This window comes from Schistocerca americana, unplaced genomic scaffold (genome assembly GCF_021461395.2).
Source record: "Schistocerca americana isolate TAMUIC-IGC-003095 unplaced genomic scaffold, iqSchAmer2.1 HiC_scaffold_1349, whole genome shotgun sequence".
Lineage (NCBI taxonomy): Eukaryota > Metazoa > Arthropoda > Insecta > Orthoptera > Acrididae > Schistocerca > Schistocerca americana.
In genome coordinates this window covers 1-5,000 of record NW_025725426.1, presented here as the reverse complement: position 1 = coordinate 5,000, position 5,000 = coordinate 1, and the positions used below count along the sequence as shown (strand labels likewise).

At 52.8% G+C, this 5,000-nt stretch overlaps 1 non-coding gene across 1 annotated transcript in view; it reads right to left on the bottom strand.

The window, feature by feature from the left end:
* The window catches only part of LOC124565921, a 1,910-nt gene extending 250 nt beyond the window's left edge, over nt 1-1,660 (bottom strand). The window contains exon 1 of the ribosomal RNA XR_006970692.1: nt 1-1,660. This exon is cut by the window's left edge and continues 250 nt beyond it. This is a non-coding gene — a ribosomal RNA (small subunit ribosomal RNA).
* Between the last annotated feature and the right edge of the window lie 3,340 nt (nt 1,661-5,000).

Below are 5,000 nucleotides of genomic sequence, written 5' to 3'. Positions count from 1 at the left end.
CAAGCCCCAATCCCTAGCACGAAGGAGGTTCAGCGGGTTACCCCGACCTTTCGGCCTAGGAAGACACGCTGATTCCTTCAGTGTAGCGCGCGTGCGGCCCAGAACATCTAAGGGCATCACAGACCTGTTATTGCTCAATCTCGTGCGGCTAGAAGCCGCCTGTCCCTCTAAGAAGAAAAGTAATCGCTGACAGCACGAAGGATGTCACGCGACTAGTTAGCAGGCTAGAGTCTCGTTCGTTATCGGAATTAACCAGACAAATCGCTCCACCAACTAAGAACGGCCATGCACCACCACCCACCGAATCAAGAAAGAGCTATCAATCTGTCAATCCTTCCGGTGTCCGGGCCTGGTGAGGTTTCCCGTGTTGAGTCAAATTAAGCCGCAGGCTCCACTCCTGGTGGTGCCCTTCCGTCAATTCCTTTAAGTTTCAGCTTTGCAACCATACTTCCCCCGGAACCCAAAAGCTTTGGTTTCCCGGAGGCTGCCCGCCGAGTCATCGGAGGAACTGCGGCGGATCGCTGGCTGGCATCGTTTATGGTTAGAACTAGGGCGGTATCTGATCGCCTTCGAACCTCTAACTTTCGTTCTTGATTAATGAAAACATACTTGGCAAATGCTTTCGCTTCTGTTCGTCTTGCGACGATCCAAGAATTTCACCTCTAACGTCGCAATACGAATGCCCCCGCCTGTCCCTATTAATCATTACCTCGGGTTCCGAAAACCAACAAAATAGAACCGAGGTCCTATTCCATTATTCCATGCACACAGTATTCAGGCGGGCTTGCCTGCTTTAAGCACTCTAATTTGTTCAAAGTAAACGTGCCGGCCCACCGAGACACTCACTCAAGAGCACCCTGGTAGGATTGCAACGGGGTCCGCCTCGGGACGCACGAGCACGCACGAGGCGCGTCGCACGCCTTCAGCTCGCCCCACCGGCAGGACGTCCCACGATACATGCCAGTTAAACACCGACGGGCGGTGAACCAACAGCGTGGGACACAAATCCAACTACGAGCTTTTTAACCGCAACAACTTTAATATACGCTATTGGAGCTGGAATTACCGCGGCTGCTGGCACCAGACTTGCCCTCCAATAGATACTCGTTAAAGGATTTAAAGTGTACTCATTCCGATTACGGGGCCTCGGATGAGTCCCGTATCGTTATTTTTCGTCACTACCTCCCCGTGCCGGGAGTGGGTAATTTGCGCGCCTGCTGCCTTCCTTGGATGTGGTAGCCGTTTCTCAGGCTCCCTCTCCGGAATCGAACCCTGATTCCCCGTTACCCGTTACAACCATGGTAGGCGCAGAACCTACCATCGACAGTTGATAAGGCAGACATTTGAAAGATGCGTCGCCGGTACGAGGACCGTGCGATCAGCCCAAAGTTATTCAGAGTCACCAAGGCAAACGGACCGGACGAGCCGACCGATTGGTTTTGATCTAATAAAAGCGTCCCTTCCATCTCTGGTCGGGACTCTGTTTGCATGTATTAGCTCTAGAATTACCACAGTTATCCAAGTAACGTGGGTACGATCTAAGGAACCATAACTGATTTAATGAGCCATTCGCGGTTTCACCTTAATGCGGCTTGTACTGAGACATGCATGGCTTAATCTTTGAGACAAGCATATGACTACTGGCAGGATCAACCAGGGAGCTGCGTCAACTAGAGCTGAGCAGCCGGCCGCCCGGGAGTGTGTCCCGGGGGCCCGCGCGAACACGCAAGCGTCCGCTCAATTATTCTGCAAACAGGAGGAGGCTGAGCTCCCCTGCACCATACACCTCGAAACCCTCTCAGGTCCCGGCGGCGCGCAGCGCCGTCCTAAGTACTTGGTCGGGTTCGAGAGAGGCGCAATCGCCCGGAGTTTGGCGAGTAGACGCTTTAGGTGCGACCACCCGTGCTCCCAACTGAGCTTGCCGCTGCCGACAGAGGCCCGGGAGCGTGCTGTCGTGGCATTGCCGGCGGGAGACAACACGCGCCACCTACGGTGACCGGCAGCTCCAACGCCAGCGCCACAGAAGGACAAAAGCCCCACTTGGGTGCCGAAGCGAACTCTCCCAGCACAGCGCACGCGCCAACACGTCCGCACAGCTGCGATACAAACCACCTGCGAGAACCGCAGAGGCGACCGAGCAGCAGACGGCGTCGCGGCGCCGAGCGCCGGGCGGCGGCGCATCCTCAGCGCACACAGTCCTCAATCGGACCAGCACACTGCAGATGTCCACCGCGCTTCGCACCGGGCCCGCGAGGACCTACTTTGGCCGCACGGCGCCGCGTGCAGGGTGCGCCGGCGCGCAGCTGCGCCGCCTGCCGCCTCCGTCGGCCGGCGCGCCTGCCACTGGCCGCCCCCACCAGCCGGCTGTAGCGCGTGCGCCCACGCACCGCACGGCCAACACGCCGGGAGGCCCCCCCTCACCGGCCGGGGACGGTCCCACCCAGCCACCGCCGCGTATCGCTTCACACCCACATGCCATTCACGTTCGTGGGCATGGTGGGTATCGCTGCAACAACCGGTTGGTAGCTCAACCGATCGTCGCCATCACTGATTCACCCCTAGCGAGAACAACCGCACCACAACGGTTTACCAGTTGTTCATTTGCGTAACGTCACCAGCAAACGTAGGCGTCCATCGCCATTTGCAAATTCAACGATTGTTGCATGCCTGTGTCAGGTGTCACGACACACTGTCTGCCCACATACACGCAACAACATGTCCACGCTTAGCGAACACGTGGAAGGTGGCCCCCGTACGTATGCGATGTCCATTGCGCGAACGACTGTCAACCGGCCTCTGTCGCATGTCGCAGATGTGGAACGCAGTGCACCGTGCTATCACGGTGTGTGAGAAGAGACGACTACGTCTGACAACACGCGCCACTACATCAACAGACGGCTCATGCTGATCGCCATCCAGGGCATACCACACTGCAATCCAGCTCTTATAGGGAGACGACACGTAGCTGAGTGCACAACATTTGGACCGCATGGTTCGCCGTTGTTGGCGCAGTCGTTGTACGGTCACATGTACCACGATGTATCATTCAGTACATGAGGACCAATGTGCAGTACAGTGTGTGATTTGGACGTACAACATCAGCGGACAGTTGACACAGGCCGTACCACAGCGTAGGCTAAGTGCTTCGCCATGCGAATGCCAATGAACAACTGCAAATGCCAATGAACAACTGCAAAGGGCATTGAGCATGTACGTCCTGCTGCCATCCACATTACAGTGTATAGCTGCAAGGTGTTTAACATGAAGCGATACACTGGGGACCGGGCAGTGCGAGTAGCAAACTATATTGCGGGGGTTGCAGTTAGGCAACACTACACTAATTTAACGCGTCGTATGACAATTACAGAGCAGGTTAAGGCCCAACGTGTGTTGGGTTAAGGCCCAACGTGTGTTGGGTTAAGGCCCAACGTGTGTTGGGTTAAGGCCCAACGTGTGTTGGGTTACGGCCCAACGTGTGTTGGGTTAAGGCCCAACGTGTGTTGGGTTAAGGCCCAACGTGTGTTGGGTTACGTTAAGGGGCAATGTGGGTTACGTTAAGGGGCAATGTGGGTTACGTTAAGGGGCAATGTGGGTTACGTTACGGCGCAATATAGGTTACGTTACGGCGCAATATAGGTTACGTTAAGGGGCAATGTGGGTTACGTTACGGCGCAATATAGGTTACGTTACGGCGCAATATAGGTTACGTTAAGGCGCAATATCGGTTACGTTAAGGCGCAATACAGGTTACGTTAAGGCGCAATACAGGTTACGTTAAGGCGCAATACAGGTTACGTTAAGGCGCAATACAGGTTACGTTAAGGCGCAATACAGGTTACGTTAAGGCGCAATACAGGTTACGTTAAGGCGCAATACAGGTTACGTTAAGGCGCAATACAGGTTACGTTAAGGCGCAATGCAGGTTACGTTAAGGCGCAATGCAGGTTACGTTAAGGCGCAATACAGGTTACGTTAAGGCGCAATGCAGGTTACGTTAAGGCGCAATGCAGGTTACGTTAAGGCGCAATACAGGTTACGTTAAGGCGCAATACAGGTTACGTTAAGGCGCAATACAGGTTACGTTAAGGCGCAATACAGGTTACGTTAAGGCGCAATACAGGTTACGTTAAGGCGCAATACAGGTTACGTTAAGGCGCAATACAGGTTACGTTAAGGCGCAATACAGGTTACGTTAAGGCGCAATACAGGTTACGTTAAGGCGCAATACAGGTTACGTTAAGGCGCAATACAGGTTACGTTAAGGCGCAATACAGGTTACGTTAAGGCGCAATACAGGTTACGTTAAGGCGCAATACAGGTTACGTTAAGGCGCAATACAGGTTACGTTAAGGCGCAATACAGGTTACGTTAAGGCGCAATACAGGTTACGTTAAGGCGCAATACAGGTTACGTTAAGGCGCAATACAGGTTACGTTAAGGCGCAATACAGGTTACGTTAAGGCGCAATACAGGTTACGTTAAGGCGCAATACAGGTTACGTTAAGGCGCAATACAGGTTACGTTAAGGCGCAATACAGGTTACGTTAAGGCGCAATACAGGTTAGGTTAAGGCGCAATACAGGTTAGGTTAAGGTACGACATAGGTTAGGTTAAGGTACGACATAGGTTAGGTTAAGGTACGACATAGGTTAGGTTAAGGTACGACATAGGTTAGGTTAAGGTACGACATAGGTTAGGTTAAGGTACGACATAGGTTAGGTTAAGGTACGACATAGGTTAGGTTAAGGTACGACATAGGTTAGGTTAAGGTACGACATAGGTTAGGTTAAGGTACGACATAGGTTAGGTTAAGGTACGACATAGGTTAGGTTAAGGTACGACATAGGTTAGGTTAAGGTACGACATAGGTTAGGTTAAGGTACGACATAGGTTAGGTTAAGGTACGACATAGGTTAGGTTAAGGTACGACATAGGTTAGGTTAAGGTACGACATAGGTTAGGTTAAGGTACGACATAGGTTAGGTTAAGGTACGACATAG